This window comes from Dendrobium catenatum, unplaced genomic scaffold (genome assembly GCF_001605985.2).
Source record: "Dendrobium catenatum unplaced genomic scaffold, ASM160598v2 fragScaff_scaffold_1706, whole genome shotgun sequence".
NCBI classification, from domain to species: Eukaryota; Viridiplantae; Streptophyta; class Magnoliopsida; order Asparagales; family Orchidaceae; genus Dendrobium; species Dendrobium catenatum.
Window position 1 is genome coordinate 13,536 of NW_021320168.1, and position 11,392 is coordinate 24,927.

Genomic DNA, 11,392 nt, shown 5'->3' on the forward strand with positions numbered 1-11,392 from the left:
TACTTCTTTCTATTTTGAGCTTATTGTCCTGGCCGATACACGTATCGTCCAGGCCGATATATTAATGATGACTGCCTTAATTAAGAATCCTTACTTATACTTTATGTTTTTAGCTGATCGTCCCGGACGATATAAATATCGGCCGAGCTGATGTGGGCAAAAATAGAAATTCTAAGTCCCTCAAGTGTGTGTGTGTAGGGTTACTTAGCATCAGTCACTTTGACCATTACAAGTAGACTCAAAAGGTGAAAATTAAAAGTACAGACTGACACAACCCTAAACCTACGCAATCCTGAACTTGGCTCCTTCTTGATCGTCCGATCTCCGATTCCTGAAAAGTTAGAAGCAACAAGTAGCCCAAAAGACATAATGTTTGTCAATCATCAAAATATAAGACATAAAAAATAGGTTTGCAACAGTTTTTCTGCAGTTTTTAGAACCGACCTTGTAATAATCGTTCGTACCGCACGAACTTGGTTCGTATGGGACGATCAGCTTGTATGAAATCATTTCGTACACATATACAAACAGGTTCGTTTCAAGGCTTTTAAGTAATATTGTCCAGGATGATCCACGATCGTACGGGACGATCCACGATCGTACGGGACGATCCACTGCATAAAAAATTGAAAACTTGCAATTTTTGGGCGGTTTTTCTTGTCTTTTGTATATATAGTCCAAATTAGACTGCCACCCAATCTTTTTGTCATTTAATCTTCGTTCCTATTGAGAGAAAAGTCAATGAGAGAGTGTAATAGAGCATTCAAAGGAGGATTCCTACCACTGGAGCGTGAAGGCTTCACTTGGAGTTTAAAGGTAAGAATCTCTACTTATGAATTGGAATTACTTCACTATTTTCTTTCTTCCTTCTAGATGCTTGTGAGAAGATCTGTCAAGGAGATACGGTTCTCTATCGACACTTGGAGAGTGTGAACAGCCGAAGGATTCGCTGCCTACACTTGGAGAGTATGAATAGCCGAAAGCCGCTCTGAATTCGAGCTGGCCGATATTTATCATCCAGAAGTAACTTAGGTTTTTGAATAGATTATCCTGGCCGATCCTGCGATCGTACAGGATGATATGATCGTATCAATCATCCTTAATTACTCCCTTGATTTCATGATCAATTAAGGCCTAATTTATGAATATCGTCCAAGCCGATCAATGATCATCCTGGCCGATTATTAAAAAATACAGAATACCTCAATTGTTTATGGAGGCAACTTCTTTCTGTTTTGAGCTTATCATCCTGGCCGATACACATATCGTCCAGGACAATCTGTTAATGACGGCTGCCTTAATTAAGAATCCTTATTTAGATTTCTATTTTAAGCCCGATCGTCTAGGACGATGTAAATATCGTCCTGGCCGATATGAGTAAAAACAAAAATTCTAAGTCTCTCAAGTGTGTGTGTGTAGGGTTACTTAGCATAAGTCTCTTTGAACATTACAAATAGACTCAAGAAGAAAAAAATAAGTACAGACTGACTCAACCCTAAATCTACACAATCTTGAACTGGCTTGTTTGTTTGTCCGATCTTTGATTCCTGAAAAATTAGAAGTAACAAGCAGTCCAAGAGAATCAATAGTGTTTGTCAATCATCAAAACATAAGTTATGAAAATAGATTTGCAATATATTCTCTAATTTCTAGAAGATATATTCACAACTAAGAACTTTTTAAGAGTTGTAAAAGAGAATGGAGCTTGCAAAAAAAAAATGGCCAATGATGCCAACAAAAGGTGCGCAATGATGCCAAATTGAAAAATTATATATCAAAAAGCAAAAGATGTGCACAAGCACCAATTAATTGACAAGAGGCATAAAATGAGCCCACTAAAAAGCAAGCTCCTCTCTCCTTTCAAAATCTTTTAAAAACTTAGAAGTTTTCATGTATCAAAGGCTTGATCTCGAGTGTTTTGCAATTGTGACAAATTTACTTTGGGTCATTATTCTATAAGATATTTTTTCTTAAACCGAGTGATGAATGGATTCTTTTTCCTCATATCCAATTGATTCTTTGAGTTAGGTCATTGATTTCAAAAGACGATTCTACCCTAAGAGAAAGTCCAAGCTAAGGGTAATCATGATCGAATATTCTACTATTCTTTGGATTATTAATGCTGTTAATTCATTAACTCACAAATTTTTAAAATCAAGCACATGGAATACTACATCATCATCATTCCTTGATTAAAAAAAAAGGATCTTGTGGTTTGCTTTTGTTCATGGTTCCCTCCTTTTTGAGATGTCAAAAGGGGGAGTAGTTTTAGGATATTTTTTACTTTCGATTCTGTATGTTACACTGCTATTTTTTAAATTTTTATCGTACTGTTTTTCCATCATCAAAAAGGGAGAGATTGTTGCAAATTCAGGTCTATAAACTATGTTTTGATGATTGGCAAACACTCTTACTTGACTTGGACTGTCTTTTACTACTGACCTTTCAGGAATCAAAGATAGGACGGAAAAATGGAGCCAGCTCAAGATGGGGTAGATTAGGATTGAGTCAGCCTGTAATTTTATTTTTTCCCTCTTAAGTCAATTGTAATATTTGGTGTGACTAATGCAAAGTAACCCTATACACACATACTTGAGAGACTTTGAATTTCTATTTTTACTCAAATCGGCCATGACGATATTTACATCGTCCTGGACGATCGGGCTTAAAATAGAAAATCAAATCAGGGGTTCTTAATTAAGGCAGCCTTTATTAGCAAATCGGCCTAGATGATACGTGTATCGGCTAGGACGATAGGATCAAAACAGAAAGAAATTTCCGCCATAAATAATTAAGGTATTCTGTATTTTTAGAAATCGGCCAGGACGATATTCACAATTATGCCATAATTAATCAGACAAATTAAGGATGATTGATACGATCATATCGTCCTGGATGATTGCAAGATCGACCAGGACGATCTATTCAAAAACCTTAGTTACTTCTGGATGATAAATATCGGTCAGCATAAATTCAGGGCGATGTGCTGGATGATCGGGATCGGACAGCTTGAAGTCAGGACGATTCTCTGGATGATTTTCCTCTGATTTGAACTGATCGGCCTGGACGATCGTGAGATCGTCCTGGATGATTAAGCCAATTTTTAATCATCCATTTTGCATTCAGGGCGATGCTCTGGCCGATCTCATGGGATTTGTACTGATCGGCCAGGATGATATGCTTATCGTCCTGGACGATAATGTCGACAACTTGCTTTAATGAGCTCGTTTTGAGCACTTCTATTTAAGCTTTGTCAAGGCACTTGCTAAGTGTCTTTGGCAGCCATTGTAGCTTCATTCTTATGGGGGAAACTTGAAGAAAAAGCTTGAATGGGAGTGAGGAACGGGTGAAGTCTAAGAGAGGGAGAAGATACTGTGAGGGGGTACTCAAGGGAGTGTGGAGGGGGATTCCACACGGTTGCTACGGCAGGCTTGCACCTTAACACCATCGGATTCAAGGCTTGTCTCGAGGGAAGTTCTCAAAGAAGAAGATCTCTTTGGTGGCAAAGGACCCAGCGACTTCGCCGCACCTAGGAAGGTAGAATTGATTTTGTAAGGGCTTCTCCGCCTAGCTGTGGGTGTTAAAGGAGAGACACTTGTTTTAGAGAAATACTTGGAGGGTGCCTCCAAGGAGTGGACGTAGGTCAAGGTTTGACCAAACCACTATAAATCTGGTGTGTTCTTTCTTATTATTTGCTTCCGCATTTAATTTCCGCATTTGTTTTATTTGTGGTGATTTTGTTTTGTGATTTGATTTAATGTTTCTTCTTTACCAATTCACCACTCTCTTTATTTATCCTTGGGCCAATTCTATAGGGCTTAGCATCCCTAACAAAATTTCACGAACCACTATAAATCCGGTGTGTTCTTTTCTTATTATTGCTTCTGCATTTTACTTTCCGCATCATTGAATCTATGTGTTGATATTGGTTTTAGTTTGTGCTTTGCTTAAAGATTCTTCTTTACCAATTCACCTCTCTCTTATTTAGCCTTGTGCCGGTTCATAAGGGGCCTAACCTCCCTATCAAACTTTCAGTTGGTATCAGAGCAGGATTCATAAAATTTAAGTTTGGAAAAAACTACAAACCATATATGAAGGCACTAATGAAATCAAGAAATCCAAGTTGAATATGTTAATGTATGATTTTGAACTGTTTTCCATGAAACCTTTTGAAACGATCTTAGACATGTATACCAGGATCATTCAAATTATAACATCATTGCATGCCTTAGGAAAAGAATTTTTAAATTTTGAAAAAGTTAACAAAATTCTTTGCTCTTTACTTGAGAAATTTGATGCCAAAGTTGTTGCTATTTGTGAATCAAAAAATTTGAATGAATATTTTATTGATAATTTGATTGGCTCACTCATTGTCTACGAGCAAGGGTTGGGTCAAAGACTTTTGGATGCAGGTGAAATGATTGTTCTAAAAGCTGAAGATATATAAAGAGATAGCTTAATTGGTGACGAATGCAATGAATTGTCAAGCAAATCACAAAGCTCACCAAAGCATAAGCTAAAGTCAAAAAAAGGTAAAAAATGGTAAGGATGTTCATATTTCTTTTGAGGTTATTTGCTTTCGATGCAGGAAGTCTGGACATATGAAAAATCAGTGCCCTAATTTAAGAATTCTTCATACGAAAGTAAAGGGTAAGGCGAAACAAAATTTGAACTGGGGAAATAATGAAAAGCAAAAAATCTCATGGGCAGATCTGGTTTATGAAGCATCGGACCAGGAGTGAGATAATGGTTAAAAAGCCATGTCTGTGTTTTCTTTGTTGTGGTTTTTATTTTATTTTTTTCTTTGATTTTGTTTATTTATTTCATGAATTTTTTTTACTCAGATCAACACACACATTCACTTTTCTAAATATGAAAAATCTACTTCATGTTTTTTCTTGAAATCTTTTGTAAATTGTGTTTGACTTCTTTAAAATAATTAAAGAAAGAAAACTCATATTTTTTACTCTCAATCTCTGTTTCCTAAACGAGGTTATTCTACTTTTGATTTAAAATCTTTTTATTAATTTAAATTAGTTTTTTAAACTAAATTTTTATCTCCCAATATTTTATTTATCGCATAGGAATCTTTTGCAAGTTGTTGAATACAACTCACAATTTTCTTAATCAAGAAATTTGTTTTGTCAATAGGATGGGTTTACTTTTGTTTTTTAAGATTTAAGAAAGGTAGCATATTCAAAAAAAAATAGCCAATGATGCCAAAAATAAAAGATGCGCAAAGACGCCAAATTGAAAAAATAGAGTACACAAAATGTATCAAAAGATGCGCAGTGCGCCAAGCAATTTTCAAGAGGCATAAAATGAGCCCACAAAGTTTAATGCTTATCATTCTTGTACTTATTAAAAACTTAAGAAAACCGTTGATACTTTCGATACTTGAGTTTGAAAATCTTGATTCAAGAATTCGTGCATTGATCTTCTATTAGATATATTTTATAGAATGAGTTTTTTGAAAAATAATTGATTCTTTCTCTAATTTATTCCTTTATTTATATAGTGAATTAAAAAGTTTTTGAGCCTTTTTAGAGAACTCCAAATTATGAATTTCAAATTTTTTTTGGGCTATGCGTTGTCAATACAATTCTACTAAGCTTTTGATTAAAACCAAGAGGTAACTTTCTCATTTTAAGAAAACATTTGTTTTTCCACTAGATCCGGGAACGTTTTTTTCTTTTATTTGTTTTATTTATACCTCCTCTTTTTTTGATAATGTCAAAGGGGGAGAACGTATTGTTGAATTTTTGTACTGTTTGTATCTCTTTTTTTCAAAAAATTAAAAATAACAAAAATATTTTTATCTCCCCTAGTTTTTAAAGTTTTATTCTAGTGAGGGGGGATTAGGAGAGTGTGTTTACCTTTTGAAAATTCAAATTGAAATGTTTTCCATCATAAAAAAGGCGGAGATTGTTGTGGATATATGGTTTATGATTTTGATGATATCAAACATTCTTATTTCTCTATGACACCCTTTTTTACTAACATTTCAGGTCCACATGACCAGACTGTAATTTGGAACCAGCTCAAGATTGGGTAGACTAAGTCTGAGTCAGTTTGTACATTTTTTCCTTTCTTGTGTCTATTGTATTTAGTGTGGCTCCTGATGCTTTGTAACATGGAAGATTTTCTGACTGTTCCCTAGAGTTTACTATTTTTGGTAACATCGTCCGAGATGATATTTATATCGGACTGGATGTTCTATTCAAAAGCAGAAACTCTAATTAGGGCATCCTCATTAAAGCAGACTTCATTATGCAAAATACATCATCCTGGATGATTTTGTATCGGTCAGGATGATAGGCTCAAAATAGAAAGAATCTGCAGCCAGATCTATTTAAGAATTACTTATTTTTGGACATCATCCTAGCGGATCATCCATGACTATAAAATATCATCCAGGATGATCCAGTGTAATTTTTCTAAAATTTCTCTGAAATTTAAAGAAAAAATTATGACTTGATTACACGGTCAAATCGTCCGGGATGATCGCAAAATCGTCCGGGACGATATGCTGGACGATTGGACATCGGATAGCTATTTTTAAGAGCGATGTTCAGGACGATATTCCATTATTTATACTGATCGTCCAGGACGTTATATTATCATCCTGGGCGATATGAAAAAATTTCTTATGATCATCTCAAATCATCCCGAGTAATTGGGCTTAAATTGTACTGATCGTACAGGACGATATTAGTATCCTCCTGGACGATAATATCGGCAAGTTACATTAATGAGCTCATTTTGAGCCCTTCTATTTAAGAGATATCAAGGCACTTTGTAAAGTGTCTTTGGCAGCCATTGTACCTTCATTCTTTTGGGGGAAACTTGAAGAGAGAGCTTGAAAGGGAGTGAGGAACGGGTGAAGTCTGAGAGGTAGAAGATCCTGTGAGGGGGGACTCAAGGGAGTGTGGAGGGGGTTTTACACGGTTGCTCCGGCAAGCTCGCACCTGAATACCATTGGATTCAAGGCTTGTCTCAAGGGAAGTTCACCAAAGAAGAAGATCTCTTTGGTGTCAAAGGACCCGACGGCTCCGCCGCACCAGGGAAGGTGGAAGTGATTTTGTAAGGGCTTCTCCGTCTAGCTGTGGGTGCTAAAGGAGAGACACTTAGTTTAGTGCAATACTTGGAGGGTGCCTCCAAGGAGTGGATGTAGGTCAAGGTTTGACCGAACCACTATAAATCTGGTGTGTTCTTTCCTTTATTACTTCTGTATTTAATTTCCGCACTTGGTTTTGTTTGTGGTGATATTGGTTTTCATTTGTGTTTTGATTTAAAGATTTTTCTTTACCAATTCACCTCTCTCTCTTAATTAGCCTTGGGCTAGTTCATAAGGGCCTAACATCCCTAACGAACTTTCAAGTGGTATCAGAGCACTTTCTAGTATCATCTGATCACTTTCAAATCAAATCAAATTTGTTTAGACCATACTAAGAATCTAATTAAACTTGGTTAATAAAGTTAATTTAGGTTGATTATATCAACCTTTAAACCCATTTACATCCAATTAATCCCCAAATCAACATCAAACCCACTTAAATTCCTCTGATCACTTCCCCTAGCGATTTGGATTTGATCGGACCATTTGACCAAGTCAACAATTAACTTTGTCAACTTGGACCATATTTGGCCAAAGTTATACCTCATGATTCAATTCAATCCCCATCAAGCATCAAATTTATATCATCCCATTCCTTAAATATTTATCAAACATGGATGAATCAAATCTTATTGGATTTAACCATGTCAAATCATCATGAGATTTGATTTGGTCAATTCATTGGCTATGGTTAAACTATAACCAACTCAAGCTATCTTATTTTTAAATTAATTCAAATTCACAACCCAAACACATCCTAGTCATTTTCCAATCAAGTCCAAGTAGAGTAAAAAAAAATCATGTCCATGTAGAGTTGACCAAGTCAACACTGCACTCGGTCAAACTTTTTCAAATGCATTCAAACTCAAACCTTTAAACCTAAAACTCTTTCTAACTCACTCAACCAGCTCCTCAATATTCCCACATGCCACCTCACCTATCAACATGCCAAATTGACTGGTCAAATAGCAAATATTGGTTTCTCCGACAGGCTTGCACCTTAATACCGTCGGATTCAAGTCTTGTCTCGAGGGAAGTTCACCAAAGAAGAAGATATCTTTGGTGTCAAAGGACCCGACGACTCCGCCTTACCGTGGAAGGTGGAAGTGATTTTGTAAGGGCTTCTCCGCCTAGCTGTGGGGGCTAAAGGAGAGACACTTATTTTAGTGCAATACTTGGAGGGTGCCTCCAAGGAGTGGACGTAAGTCAAGGTTTGACCGAATCACTATAAATCCATTGTGTTCTTTTCTTATTATTTCTTCCGCATTTTAATTTCCGCATCGTTGATTTCTATGTGGTTATATTGGTTTTAGTTTGTGCTTTTCTTAAAGATTCTTCTTTACCAATTCACCTCTCTCTTATTTAGCCTTGGGCCGGTTCATAAGGGGCCTAACATCCCTAACAAACATTCAGTACAAGGATGGGTGACCTCCTACAAAGTCCTCGTGTTGCACCCTTTTTTTAACCATCCACTCTTTTTTTTTGCAAGCTGTTCGCCAAGGCCCATGAACCACTAACAGTGTTGGCTCGTGAAGACCCAAGCAAAGAAATTCACATCGTGGGACCCGCGAAGGCGACCATCAGGTCTCGTGATGCGGCCGCACGGGAAAAGCAACAACTTTATGTCCAAGAGTATATTTCAGGATTATGACCCCATTCCAAAAAGCTTTTTCCGAGACGGAGTTAGCACTGATTTTCCAACGGTGCATCGGCTAGGCATGCATCGAAGAATAATGCATTTTTTATCCCCTATGACCAATTCGAATGTGGATGCGCCAAAATCACCTCTCCCCTATCATTTGCATAATTTTAATTTGAGACCATAAGACTATGAGGAAGACCATACCAGCATCATTGCACTAGATCCCATCAGAACTCCATAGTTAAACGTGCCTGGACGAGATTAATACTGGGATGGGTGACCTCCATGGAAACCCTAATGTTGCACCCCATTTTATAACCATCCCACTCCCTTTTTTTTCAGAAGCTCTTCGTCACGGCTCACGAACCACTAGCAGTGTTAGCTCGCAGTGACCCGAGCGATGAAATCCGCATCGTGGGTCCTGCCAAGGTGACCGTCGGGTCCTGTTATATGGCCACACGGGAAAAAGCAACAACTTTCCATCCAGGAGTCCGTTTTAGCATTATGACCCCATTTCGAAATATTTTTCTCGAGACGGAGACGAATAATGCATTTTTAATCCCCTACGGCCTAGCGGAATGAGGATGCACCAAAATCACCTCTCCTCCGATGTCTACATAACTATAATTTGATACAATAAGACTATGGGGAGACCATACCAGCACCAGTGTATTGGACCCCATCAGAAGTCTACAGTTAAGCGTGCTTGGGTGAGAGTAGTACTTGAATGGGTGACCTCCTAGGAAGTCCTTGTGTTGCACCCTTTTTTTAACCATCCATCTCTCTATTTTTTTGGAAGCTCTTCGCCATATCCCACGAACCACTAACAGTGTTGCCTCACCACGATCCCAGCGAAGAAATCCGTATTGTGAGACCCACGAAGGCAACTATCGGGTCCCGTGCTACAACCGCATGGAAAAAGTGACAACTTTCTTCCTAGGGGTCTATTTTAGCATTATGACCCCATTCTCTGAGATGTAGTGAGCATCAATGTGCCAGAGCTGCATCGGTTCAGCATGCGCCGATGAATAATGCATTTTCGGTCCCCTTAGGTCCACCGGAATGACGATGCGACAAAATCACCTCTCTCCCAGCATCTGCATAACTATAATTTGAGACCATAAGACTTTGGGTGTGACCATACCAATACCAGGGCACCAGATCCCATCAGAACTCTGCAGTTAAGCGTGCTTAGGCAAGAATAATTCTTGGATGGGTGACCTCCTAGGAAGTAGTCATGTTGCACCCCTTTTTATAACCATCCCTCTCACTTTTTTTTTTCAGAAGGTCTTTGCCATGGCACACGAACCACTTGCAGTGTTGGCTCGACATGACCTGAGCGAAGAAATCTGTATCGTGAGACCCGTGAAGGAAACAGTCGGTTCCTAATATGCTGCCGCATGGGAATAGAAGCAACTTTTCGTCCAGGAGTCTATTTCAGCATTATGAGCCCATTTCGAAAAGCATTTATTGAGATGGAGAGAGCGCTGATGTGATAGAGGCACATCGGCCAGGCATAAGCCCTTGAATAATGCATTTTTTATCCCCTATAATCCACCGGAATGAGGAATTGCCAAAATCACCTCTCCCTGGACGTCTGCAAAACTATAATTTGAGACCATAAGACATTAGGTGCAACCATACCAGAACCAGTGCATCAGAACCCATCAGAACTCCAATGTTAAGCGTGCTTGGGCCAAAGTAGTACTGGGATGGGTGGCCTCCTTTGAAGTCCTTGAGTTTCACCCCTTTTTATAACCATCCCTCTCTTTTTTTTTCGGAAGCTCTTTGCCACAGCCCACGAACCACTACCAGTGTTGGCTTGCCACTAGCCGAGCAAAAAAACCTGCATCGTGGTGCCCGCGAAGGTGACCATTGGGTCCCGTGATGCGGCAGCATGAGAATAGCATCAACTTTTTGCATGGGAGTATGTTTCAGCATTATGACCCCATTCTAGAAAGCTTTTTTTTTAGATGGAGTGAGCGCCAATGTGCCAGAGGCGTATCGGTCGGGCATGCGCCAACGAATAATACATTTTCGATCCTCTACGGTCCAACGGAATGAGGATGCGCCAAAATCACCTCTCCACCAGTTTCTGTATAACTATAATTTGAGACCATAAGAATTTGGGTGTGACCATACCAACACCAGTGTATTGGATCCCATCAAAACTCCACAGTTAAGCGTGCTTGGGCGAGAGAACTACTGGGATGGGTGACCTCCTAGGAAGTCCTTGTTGAGTCTAGTAAATAGGTTATTAGACCTAAGTTAATGTCCCAAGGCTACTAAGAGGGGGGGTGAATTGGTAGTTTACAAATTTAAATCCCTCTTTTAAAATGAGTTGAACCGAAATGAAAAATTTTCTTTTAAGTTTTTGTAGAAAGCATTTTTCAACCACAGAGTTTTTAAAGATAAAAATAAAATGTAGAAAAATAAAAACAGTAAAGTAAATGACACCAGATTTATAGTGGTTCGGTCTAAGCCAGACCTACATCCACTCCCAGAGGCACCCTCTGAGTGATGCACTAATACTAATAGTGACTCTCCTTTTGCACCCACAGCAAGGCGGAGAAGCCTTTACAAAACACTCTTTTCACCACTACCCGGTACGGCAGAGAACTATCGTCCTTTTA

General features: G+C 38.5%; 4 pseudogenes; all 4 read left to right on the plus strand.

Moving 5' to 3' along the window:
- Positions 1-8,949: 8,949 nt before the first annotated feature.
- LOC114581391 lies at positions 8,950-9,068 on the plus strand (annotated as a pseudogene).
- A 336-nt stretch (positions 9,069-9,404) lies between these two features.
- Positions 9,405-9,523, plus strand: LOC114581393 (annotated as a pseudogene).
- A 366-nt stretch (positions 9,524-9,889) lies between these two features.
- LOC114581394 lies at positions 9,890-10,008 on the plus strand (annotated as a pseudogene).
- A 381-nt stretch (positions 10,009-10,389) lies between these two features.
- LOC114581396 lies at positions 10,390-10,508 on the plus strand (annotated as a pseudogene).
- Positions 10,509-11,392: the final 884 nt, after the last annotated feature.